Below are 12538 nucleotides of genomic sequence, written 5' to 3'. Positions count from 1 at the left end.
TATTTGAGCTTCACTTCAGTATCTGTCCTTCCAATGGGCAGTCAGGGTTGATTTCCTTTAGGACTGACGGATTTAAGCTTGCAGTCCAGGGGACTCGTAAGAGTCTTCTCCAGCATCACAGTTCGACTGAGGAAATTTACATCTAGTGAGTGGGGTTTGGGGTATAGGATTTAGAAGGGGTAGAGTAGGCAGGTAGGTTAGGACCAAGCATAGTTTGGTTAACGATAATAATCTTGTTTTAAATACATTTCTATTTGTTTTAACTACAAAATCGCCCATGTTGGTTTGCCTTATTGTGTTACCATTAGAAAATCTATTTCCTTGTTAAAGGTAAAAAAGGTAAAGGTGTCCCCAACCAGTTGTGTCTGACTCTAGGGTGCGGTGCTCATCCCCGTTTCTAAGCCGAAGAGCCAGCGCTGTCCGAAGACGCTTGAACACCGAAATGCACGGAACGCTGTTACCTTTCCCACCGAGGCGGTACCTATTTATCTACTTGCAATTTCTTGCTTTCGAACTGCTAGGTTGGCAGAAGCTGGGACTGAAGACGGGAGCTCACTCCGTCACGCAGCACTCGGGTCTCGAACTGCTGACCTGCCGACCTTCCAGTCTGCAGTTCAGCATCTTAACCACTAAGCCACCGCGGCCCCTTATTTCCTTGTTACTTCTCCTTTACTGGATAGAGGGAACCAATTAGGCATATTGGGTGTCTCTCTTTTTTGTGTGAATATATTTTTATTTGTTTTATTTTTATAAATGAAATAAACAATACCAAAATTACCAACAGCCTAATCAATACTTCAATTTCCCAGCAGTACAATATTCTGATGAGAACACCATAATAACAAAGAGAGAAGAAAAAGGGGGGAGGGGGGAGGAAAGGAAATGAAGAAAAAAGAAAAATTCCTTCCCTTTTCCTCCCCCTCTCCCTTAAAGAATTGAGTTTAAACTCCAACACCCCCCAGCCTCCGATGTCATTCTATTTTAAAAACTATATAAACCTTAACAGTGTTACAGTTTAATAAACAACCTTACATTTCTATATCATATCATCAATCTTATATCAAAGAAACAGATCTACAATTCATTCCCAAAAGCCTATAAGTAATAATAATTATTATTATTGTATATGTAGTATTATATAATAATAATACTTAATATAAACCTTCAACCATCAATAATATATTTTATACTAGATATATTATCTATGTTAAAATAAAAAATATAAAGAAAAGCAAGAAAAAATAAGAGAGTAAATCAATATAAATATAATCATTTATCTTCTGAATTAGCCTGGATCATGTAGACTAAACACAAACAGTTAACAAAGCTTGTTTAAAGATTCCAGTTCAAGGGGTCGTAACACAATTCTCACGCATTTTTACGTTAAGCCATGCCTCCGCCATTTCATGATTTCGAAACTTCTTCATCTGACCTTCAGACACAATGCACAGTGTAGCAGGATATTTTAAATAATATAGTAAGTTCATTTGTTTTGCCATATTCTTTGCTTTGATAAATTGTCTTTTTTTATTCGCCACCTCTTTGATGTAGCCTGGAAATAACATACATAACTTTATCTTGTTTCCAGGAAAGGCTTCCAGCCTCCCTTGCCAAATGCAGGATATAATTCTTTGTGGAGACTTTTTCAAATTGGGCTATGATCGTGTAATCAGTCCCTTTAGCGTTTGGCACACAAAATTCCTGCTCAATATCAAGTAAATAATCAAATGGAATAGGGAGTATCTCATGCAAAAGTTTATTCACAAAAATAGGCAATTTTACATCATTAGGCAGATTTTTAATCCCAATAATATGTACATTGGATCTTTCTGTGAAGGCCTCCAGTTGAGAGATTCTATCAGAGATATTTTTAAAACAAATTTGAGTCGTAGTTTCATTTCCTGCCACTCGGTCTTCGAGCTCATTAATTTTTGTCTCCATTTTTTGCCGTGACACATTAATTAAATCTACAGCTCCTTGCAGGGTGGTGATGGAATTTTGGATTAAATCCAACCTTTTGACTTGTTCCGTAAATTACGAAGATAAAGTATCAGCATAAATCCCCTATATCTTCTGTTTTCGACACTTTTGACACAGAGGATGCGGGGGGAGTAGATGCCAGCTCCCTTCTTCTCCTTGGCACAGACATGTTTCTCTCAAACAGATCTTGCAGGTCCTCAGATGTTCTCAAATATTGTTAATGTTTCATCCCTCAGAGCTTGTTGATATTTCTTGAAGCATATATTATTATGGAACACGTCACCCTGTTTTCTGCTATGAAATAGGAGTCTCATCACAGCTTTTTGCATTGGTAAAGCTCTGGGGAGATAATCCTGGAATCCAGCCCCCCCCACTATCTCAAGGGGGGTACTTTTCTCCAAGATGTCCAGATGCCGCCTTGCCCCCCCCCCTTTAACTCCAGCGGGGAGATGAAAAGGTTTTTCAACCTTTTAAAAAGCTGTTTGAGAAAGCTCCCACGGAGACCCGTGAAAAGCTGCCAGAGCGACATCGGTCCCAGCCGGAAGTCGCATATTGGATGTCTCTTTAACCCAGAGAGGAAAGCTGTGTGTGTCAGTGAGGCCAACTGACCCAGCAGTGGGGAAAAACACAGGTACAATCTGAGCTCCCATATGGGGACATGGTGGAAGAAGTGTTAACCCCCTCCCCCCGGTGCTGTGGTGTTGATTTAAAGCACACACGCACACAACTGTTTTAGTTAAAGTAAAAGATATCTGGAGATCTGACGACATATCATACCATATATACTTTAGCCCTAAATGCACTTTTTGAATTTCTTATATTTGTAATGCCAATCCATTTGATTTAAAGATGGCTCTCACATAATTCTATTTTCCATTAATAACATTTACAGCATACCACAAGTAGCCCCCCCAAAGGCGGTTTTGGTGTCATGGTCATGTGTGAAAAACATCTTATATGTTAAACTTTGAAGCACGCAGCCCTGCCGTGCACCAGCTGAAGTGACCTAGCACTATAAAGGCAGGACCTAGTATTTGAACAGGGCTTTTTAAAGTGTTGGAGCTAATGGAAGGGAGTATTTGGTCTCCGCTTCAGGCAGCAAAATGGTGCTGTTAAAGCATTAGTATTATGATAGATTGTCTGATATTGAGATATGGAGATTATTGATTTGTCACGTGTAAGGGAAACAGGATTTTACACATGACATAAATTTTCTACATGTCTAGCGCACCCATGCAGGGAAAAAGCATGTACACCATTATATGTGTTGACCTTTAAACATGCTTCCTTTGCCCCTCCCCTTTCCCCCTGCTTCTCCCCCTTATCTGAGTCTTCCATAAGTTCCATTGGTCTAGCTCCTCTTCTTGTGGCTTTTCCTTTTTCACGGGGGGAACTCAAGCAGAACACAAGCGGGGTAATTTGATACTTCATTATCTCCAATCTATTTAAAAATGGAATAAAAGTTATTTAGGACTCAATAGTATGGGAACAGGCGGCTGTTCCCATCCAATGTGGGATGGGGGGAAGGTTGGTTCAGAAACTGACATATCCCATGGCTGTCTAGCCACTGACTGGTGGCCATAGGATTGCTCCCTCTGTGCAGGAGATGCCCTGGCGGTTAACAACGTCATCTAACGGTGCCTGCAAAGTTCTGTGAGTAAGCAACCTCAATAGCAGAATAAAAGCTCTATGTGAAGAAGCCCAATGAGGTATCAAATTACCCTCCCTGTGTTCTGCTTGAGTTCCCTCTGTGAAAAAGGAAAAGCCATAAGAACAGCAGCTAGATCAATGAAACATATGGAAGACTCAGATAAGGGGGAGAAGGACAGGGAAAAGAGAGCTGGGAAAGGAAGCGTATGTAAAGGGAGTCCGTTGTGATCCTGCATTAAAATAGGAAGCAGAAAGCCCCATTTTAAATGCGGGATTTTACGCTGGTGCAGAGATTCGCATAGCATCTTGTCCTTGTCCTAGGTCTGGTACTTAAATGTTTGATGCTAATTCCTAGAATTCTGAGTGTTTTTAAAGGTCTGATATATAAGACTTATAACATGGGGACAAATCAGATGTAATTAACATAGTGTGCAAAAAATATACTAAATCACTCTATGAACGATATAACCACAATTTAATACCTCAATTAATTTCAGCAAAAATGTTTCAGCTGATATGCTGTTGCAATAACTTTTTTCCTAAATAATTTTATTTTTTATTAAGTTATTATTTATGTTCATATCCTTCTTACATGGGGCTCCCATTGGTCTCCTGTCCAATGGACTGACTAGATCCATGCCCATTTAGGCTCAGCAATACTGCAGCATTAGATGCTTCCAGATCATCCCCAGGGCTATTTCTATATAATATTTTAATGCTCTCCTGTCATGCCCACATATGAAGCAATTCTCACTTAAGGCTGCAGTCTGAAACACACTTTCCAGGGAGAAAGCCCCCTTGGACACAGTGGCTTATTTCTGAGTAAACATGTATAGGATTGAACGTCACAAGTAACACTGAACGTCGCAAGTAACAATGTAATCCTAAACACAATGGCTTGGATCTAGACTTGCTTTTGGCAGAGTTCCATTGGTGCTGGAAGAAGGGGAAGGCTGCGTTTTTCTCCAGTTCCCTCTTCCATCTGCAGCCCCCAGAGCCACCTCCCATGCTGTCCCCTATGGTTGCAGGAACCTTTGGAACAGCGTGGAAGATGGCACTGGGGGCTGCAGAGGGAAGGGGGGATCAGAGAAAATTGCTACCTCACCCCCTTCCTCGGTCAGGAAGTCTCTGCTGGATCCATGAATGGAAGGGCAAATCTGAGTGCAACCCAATGTGCCCAGTCCCACCTTCAGAAGCTGGGTCTGCATACATGGGGTTGTATCCAATGGTGTCATTCCGCTAGTGCAAGTGACATTGCACTAATGGAAACCAAAGTCCAAACTATGCACAAGGGGAGAAACTAACTAAATTTCTGCTTGCACAACTAGTTGTGCAACCACGTGCAGATTTTACATTTACAATGTGGTCCACTAGCACTTGCACAAACACTTGTGCAATGGGAAAGGCAGCAGAGCGACGCTAGTGCAGCAATCTCATCTACTAAGTTCTCCTGCCATTGCGAAGAATCATGAATGTAAGTTAAAAACAACATCCTTACTTCCTACCACACATACACATCAGGCCTTGACTGGTAGTAGCTTTGGAAAAGCAGTAGATTAGAAAATATTTCAATAATAATGCCAGTAAGACTATGAAAATATTGTCATGTCTGTAATAAGCTATATTCAGCAAAGGTCTAGACTGTGCATAATGTTTAAAAAAATCATTCTGGGGTGGTAGCTTTGCTGTTGTTGTTGTTATTTTCCTTTTTGGTAGCTTTATTCTGGGGAGAATTTCCTTTGAAGTAAATCATTGCCAGAAATGGTGTCCTTACGAAAAATGAAATCCATTAAAGTTTTGGGCAAGAGATCCCTCGCTCTGTGTAGAAAGATCTAGATTCTGTATTCACAGCTTGTGTTTTGTGTGTGATGTTGCTATGGAATCACATAAATGAGAGTAGTTTTAGAGTTTGCCTAAAGGCATGGCCTGCTAGGACTGCTTGATTTCTTTTCTTTTTAAAATCAGACTGTATTGTTTTTTGATACCACTTAACAAAAGCTGTATTCTGTTCCTACTGAATGGGATTCTTGCCATTACTTTAGAAGCAGTCCTATGGTATGTCAGCTTCCCCCTTCATCTGTGTTTTAGATTGAATATATTTTCTGTGCCACAAAGTACAGTGGAGATCATTTCAATTTTTCAGGAAATTGGCGATCTCTCCCTCTCTCTGGAAGGGGGAGGGAGGGAGGAAATATTTTTTGCATTATGGTAATCTCTAGAAACCTAAAGCAAGATGGGTTCAATTATAATCTTTTCTAAAACTGCTGTCATTACTTCCCTTGCAGATAAACAACTGATTGCATGTAAAATCTACTACAGTGCAGTAAATTATGATTGCAGTTCTCTAACAGATAATTATTATTCATTCCAGGGAGGTTAATGAGATTTCCTTAGACTAAAAGTTGATTTTAAAAGGAGATTTTCACACAGTCTCACATACACACAAACGTCCTCTCATCCTTTTAAAGCATTTGTTTACCAATGTCTATACGCAAGTTATCTGCTCCAAATTTGTTTCGACCAATTCCTACATGATTATTTTCACAGGAAGAAAGATGGACATGTTTTCAGAAGAATATGATGTGTGTGTGTGATTTTTATTTTTTAAAAAGTTAAACTAAGGAATTGTAGCAAAGTTTAGAATCCAAAAACCCTACGGAGAGGGAAAGCGAAGGATGGAGTAAATCAACAAAGGCCTTTTTGTTTCCTTTGACCAAGGTTTCCCTCACAAGAGTACAAACAATCCAGTCTATGCAGTTTGGCAACAGAAAGTTCCAATGTCAATGTTATTGCATTTTGTCTATATATTATACTTTGGACATCTGCAGATTGTAGGGAGTTACTCTATTGCTTGTTAAGGTTGTAAGGCAGTAATGGTTCTGCTATGTCTTATAACTTCCTAGAAAGGTTATTTCCTTTTGCCTCCCTCCATGAAAACAAACAGAAAACGTACAAAGCTCATATCTGTTTTGTCACGGTAGCATATCATATATTTATAGGTTGACATGGTTCTTCAAACTTTATCACAGCTTAGTAATAATGACAGAAACAGAGAGGCAGGTCATTCTGACTATATCGTAGATGCTTTTATTTGTTACTTATTTTGCATTAGAACAAAAAGATTACTGGGTTTTTGGATTAAACAGCCATTCAGACTTGCAACAACAGCCTGTCTGCCTATTAATTTATTACTGCAAATGTAGTTTAAAGAGTCTTGGAGTGCAACCTTCAACAGAGTTACTTTAAAAGTAAGCTCATATTGAATAAACAGGTCTTGTTTCTGAGAAAATATGGACTGGGAGGTAGCCAGGTACCAGAAGCTCAGACCATCCAAAGGCAAACTGAAGGTCTCTAAGGAGTGCCCAAGATCCCACATGCATCCATCCCTCCTCACCTGAGATGGGAATAAGCACAGCAAGAGAATACAGAAGACCAAGAGAGTGTGAAACTCCAGGCTTGAGATTGTTACTGCCATAAACTCATGAAGTCACTGAACTCTTTATTAAGCTCAATCAAGGAGCGTTGTAGGGTGAGTCTGGCAAGAGTGACACTCCCAGAACAACAGGTATATAATAATGAATCTTAGAAAGGTGCAGAGAAACATGTATTGATCAACCAACATTGCACATCAAGCCACAGTCAGCTCTTCATGGAGCTTAGTCATGGAAATCGAGAACAAGCAAGTATATTGCATTCCATGTTCTGTATTCTAATAATACATTTCTAATAGTCTGTTTGTTTACTGATCAATATTTCTCTCCTTCTCTCTCTCTGCATTGTTTTAGGGATCATGTTTATACTGTGATAACAGAAAGTACATGATGGTGGCGGAGAATGCCACGGATGTATTCATGACGCTGCACACAATTGGTTAGCTGGGAGCATTAATCACCTGTTTGGAGAAGAAGGGGATATGGGTGGGAATATTGCCGCCCAAAGGTAATCAGAGCTGAGCCATAGGTAGGAGTGGGAGCCAGAAGCCTAAAGTCAGGCACCAGAGGTAGGGTCTCACCAGGTGCAAAGCCCAGAGAGTCAAACCCATTTGTGGCCGCAGCAGCCCAGCAGCAGCTGGAGCTGCCACCGCCGCTTCATCCACCACTGCCGCATCCGCCATCAGGTAGGTCCATCCCAGGGGGATTTCGCAGGGTGGCGGGGGGAGGCCGTTCCACCACAGACTCCGGGGGGGGGCGGATTCTAAAGAATCCGGCCTCACTGGAGTCGGTGGCGGAATTCTCTGACATCCCTAGCGATCAGTAGCCGGAAGACAACATGGGGTCATCAACAGCTGTGATTGGACAGGAGGGAAATTCAAACACTGCTGTATATGGACAGGAAGATACTACGGGGACTACGGCCAGATACAGTAGCGAAGGTGGAAAATCAGAGCACGTTAAGGGGAAATACCAGGATATCAGGGTGTTGAAAGCGGGAGCACGGAAGTGGGAAATTCCGGTTCCAATTCGAGACAGGTACTGCATAGTGTGAAAGACAGGCGGTGAAACCTCATTGGAAGCGAAAAAACCCGTAAGAGTAGATCGGCTCCTGGTCTTCAGATCTCTGCTTGTGATCTGCAGAGGTAGCTATATATTCCTTTTAATTCCCCCTCCCCTTCCTTTTCTCTAAAAGTTTGGACCATACTGCTATATAGCTGAAAGCTTCAACACTGCATTTAACTAGTTTGGATTGGTGGAAGTTTAAGAGCGCAATCCTATGGGGATAGGCAGTCGCTTCTGAACTTGGAGGCGACCACCTACCCAATGCAGAGCAGAAGAAACACAGAGGGGATTGTCCCCTCCACGCTTCAGCCGCCCTGCATTTGCGGCTAGACAGCCGATTTCGGCCCTCTAGCCATGGGAAGGCGGAGCGGGGAAGGTGGCTCCCAGATGACACATCAGATGTGTCAGACCAGCATTTCTGCCTTCCCCACCCCAGAACGCCCCCCAGAATGCCCCGTTTTCCACACTCTGTGCTCCTCTTCTGAGCATGGGGCCATTCCGCGCTGCCTGCAAGGCAGCGCAGGAAGGGGGGAAGGTTGGTTTTCTGGGAACCGACCTTGGAGCGTGGGCTCCAAGCTTGGTTCCCAGAAGCCGACGTATCCTACGGCCGTCTAGGTGCTGACTAGCAGCCATAGGATTGCTCCCTCCAGGCAGCTAAGTACAATTGAAACTGCTGCCGGGCCTACTAACGTTCTTGTTTTTTAATAGGCCTTAGCCAGAGTTAAATTGTAGTTTATTTTGCATAGTGTGCATTTGTATTTTCTTTGTAATCATGGAAAGTTTCACATTTTATTTCTGTATATGACATTCTTCTCACTTGTCAGAGAATTGCCACATCACTCTGGGCTTACAATATAATTAGTGTATTTTGCTGGTGCATCAAATTTTAGGATTTGCCCATATGGTCTAATCTTATTTTGCCATGTTTGTTTCGACTGTTTTCAATGATAACATTAAAAGACTCTCACACAATGCAATCCTATACCTGTCGACTCAGAAGTAAGTCCCACTGTGTTCAGTGGAGCTTACTTTCTGGTAAATGCATTTAGTTTTGCAGCCTGGCAGAGCAATCCTATACTAACAATATGCGAGGACCGGAGATACACTGCCATATCCAGTGCATGCTGAACCCAGGAGGGAAGGGAGAAAATGCACAACCAGAAATACAAAAACAGTGTAAAAATGACTCCTGCAGCATCTCTGAAAACATTACGCAGGAAGCTTCCTTATACTGAGTCAGACCATTGGTGCATCTAGCCCAGTAACGCTGGCACGGACTGACAGCAGCTCTCCAGGGTTTCAGGCAGGAGTTTTTCCAGCCCTATCTGGAGATACTGGGGACTGAATCCAGGACCTTGTGCATGCAAAGCAGATGCTCCACCATTGAGCCACAACCCTATCCAAACATTCCCCGAAGATTGCCACAGTCCACTAATTGGCAACAGTGCTGCCAAAGATACCTATATGCCAACCACACAATGAGGCAGCCAATGACCTCACAGCCAGCACACACCCTTGCATCACCCACACACAGGCAAGACAAAGCCACAGCACACACGCAGACCACTCCAACAGCGCCAGCGGCACAATTAGCAACAGCCCCCAGTAATGTGTGCCTGTTCTTCATAATTAATCTCCCTGATGAAACATTCAAGTAGAACACTGAATTATGAAAGACCTACTACTTGAAACTGACTGGATGGGTTGAAGTGCAGTATGAAAGGCAAAATTAACTGGTATCTCAATAAAGTATCTCAATGAGTTAATAGAACATGATTTGTGTGATTAAACGAATGCATGAACTAGACTGATATGTGTAGAAAAACGGGGAGTTTGGATCAAATGCATTTATAAGTTGCTTTACATAAATTTGCATGGGACTGATTGCCAGGAAGATCTTCTCCTTTCTCTTTTAATTATTATTCCTAATGAATTTTTGGGTGGGGGAAGGTTCCCCAGAACATAATGATGGTTAAAATGACTAAAGATGCAATCCCAGTTGCATTTGCTTGATAATTATGCAGGGTTTAAGACTGCATGTACACAGCCCACCCATGTTCAATTTGTACACACGTAAGAGCCTCTTTGCATTCTACTCAACATGTGTAAGGTGGCACTGGAGCCTACCACGGCTATCCTTTCCTCACCCTACCCCCAGCGCATTCAGTTGACTAAAAAGGGCTTTCAGTTTCCTGTTTTCTGGCAACGTCTGATATCTGAGACAGTGGCATCCTATCTGACTTGAATCTTTCACCTACTATCATGTATTACCTCCAGTATCAGAGGAAATATGCCTCTCTGTACCAGTTGCTGGAGAACATGAGTGGGAGGGTGCTACTGCACATGTCTTGCTTGTGGACTTCCCTTCAGAGCATCTGGATGGCCACTGTGGAAACAGACTGCTGGACTAGATAGACCTTTGGTCTGATCCAACAGGGCTCTTCTTCCCTTCTCACTTCTTTTACCAACTTACCCCTGCCCACCATCATGGCCCAACTTCTCAGCTTTCCTTGAAGCAGATGTTATTTCTAAATTTCCAGTATTTGGTAAAATACATGCTAACAGTGGAGACTTCATATTTGGAGGAGGGGCCATTTGCCTCCCAGGGCATTGTGTGAAGAACAACCCTTGCTTTTGTTCTTAAGGTGACCGACTGTGGTTCTGGGTCTCAGTTGTGTTTTTATGCTAAAAAAAAACCCCCTCCTTTATGCTTTTTTTCCCCCCATAAGAAGCTGTTCATAGTGGAAGCCAGAAGCCATCTGAATCTCTATGACAATGTACCACTTACTTGTTTTCTTGCCCTTTAAGATGTTTTAGTCACCCTCTCATTCTAGGTTTTGTTCCTGGGGATGTTTCCATGCTTTTTCTGTTAGTTCCTTCACTACAGTGGCAAGTAGGAGACACGTTTTTAATTGCTTCATTATGGCACAAGTAAGAGAAACAATGTGATGTACTTTGCGCTACTGAAATATTTCTATAGTAGTGTAATGGACTTGGTGTGCTTTATGTATCATTAAAAAGGATGATTAGAGTTAACCTGGGTCAATATGCTTCCACCCACTCTGCACATGGCTGTCATTTGACTTACTACATCAGAGAACAATTTAGTCTGCCCTCTTGGTTCCCTTGTTCTGGCAGGGGCTCCAAGTCACAATGCCCTGTTTATGTTATTTATTGTTTGTGTATTTGTCTGTTTGTTATATTTACATGCAGCCCTACAAAAGTTCTATGGGTGGCTTCCAACATAAAAAATAATCACATTGCAATAAAAATGAAGTAAATGCAACAAATACAAATGCAACAAAAAATCAAACAGCCAATTGAAACAGAAATAAAACTGCAGAGCCAGATCAATTAAAACAGAGAGCAGGAGGATAAAAATCCACAGATCTAAACAATACTGAATGCCCCAACATAGATTTAAAGGCCTGGGGGAAGGGGGGAAGGTCTTTGTGTTGTGCCAAAAAGACAGTGTAGGTGTCAGGCAGGCTTCTCTGGAGAGAGCCATTCCACAGCTAGGATCTGATTGCAAAAATGAATCTCAGTCACCCCAGAAAACAATACCATGTGAAATTACCCATAAGGAGCAATCCTGTGGGCAAGGAGCCCCCAAAACAGAGTTCTCCAATATCAGAAGCTCTGTTCTGTCCAAAGCTCTGCTGAGTTCTAGCCAGCAAGGTGGAAGGAATGGGGGAGGCATTTTTTGCCTCCTTTTTCCACCCGCCCCAAAGGGAAATTCAGTTAGACCAGCCTCAGCTTCAAAGCTAGTCTAACCTCCCCTCTGCATTTGGGGTTTGGTTAGAGACTAAGAGGGCTTAGGCTCCCTTGGATTCTCAGCTGCTCCCTCCATGCCCAACAACATGCCCCCAACACATCCATTTCCCCCCTCTACAAAGTTGGATTTCTGATCTCCAAGAGGCAGTGACTGTGGAAACCTCAACAGTGCCTGGGAGGTACCAGCGGACAGGGTGGGTCAGTTTCCAATGTAAGGGAAAACTCTCCAAGGTCTGAGCTCTGACTAAGACCTTGGAGGGGTTTCTTGAACAATCCCATCTGAGATGTTGTGTAGGGACCATTGGATTACCCCCGTATTCTATCAACAGATAGCTACAAAGGCTACACCATGACATTATTCATCTAGAATTTGGCCAGTGAGCTCTCTGGGCCTGACAAGGACTGAAACTGTGAAAGGTGATACTACCAATAACATTTGGATTGCTTTCTCAGATAAGATCAGCCTCCGTTATCTATCCTTATCTGTAGGAAGCTCTTGTTCCAACTCCCACTTCTTCCTTATCAACTCCAATGTAGCTAAATAGAGTTAGATTCCAGTTGCACAATCATAGCATTACAAAATCAGAATATATTAAAATATTTTTGGCACCTGTGCCTACTTTATGATTCAGAGCTTT

The sequence above is a fragment of the Heloderma suspectum genome, chromosome 3, assembly GCF_057233095.1.
Source record: "Heloderma suspectum isolate Gila_16-S chromosome 3, 16-S_ref, whole genome shotgun sequence".
Lineage (NCBI taxonomy): Eukaryota > Metazoa > Chordata > Lepidosauria > Squamata > Helodermatidae > Heloderma > Heloderma suspectum.
Note: the sequence above shows the minus strand (reverse complement) of the source record.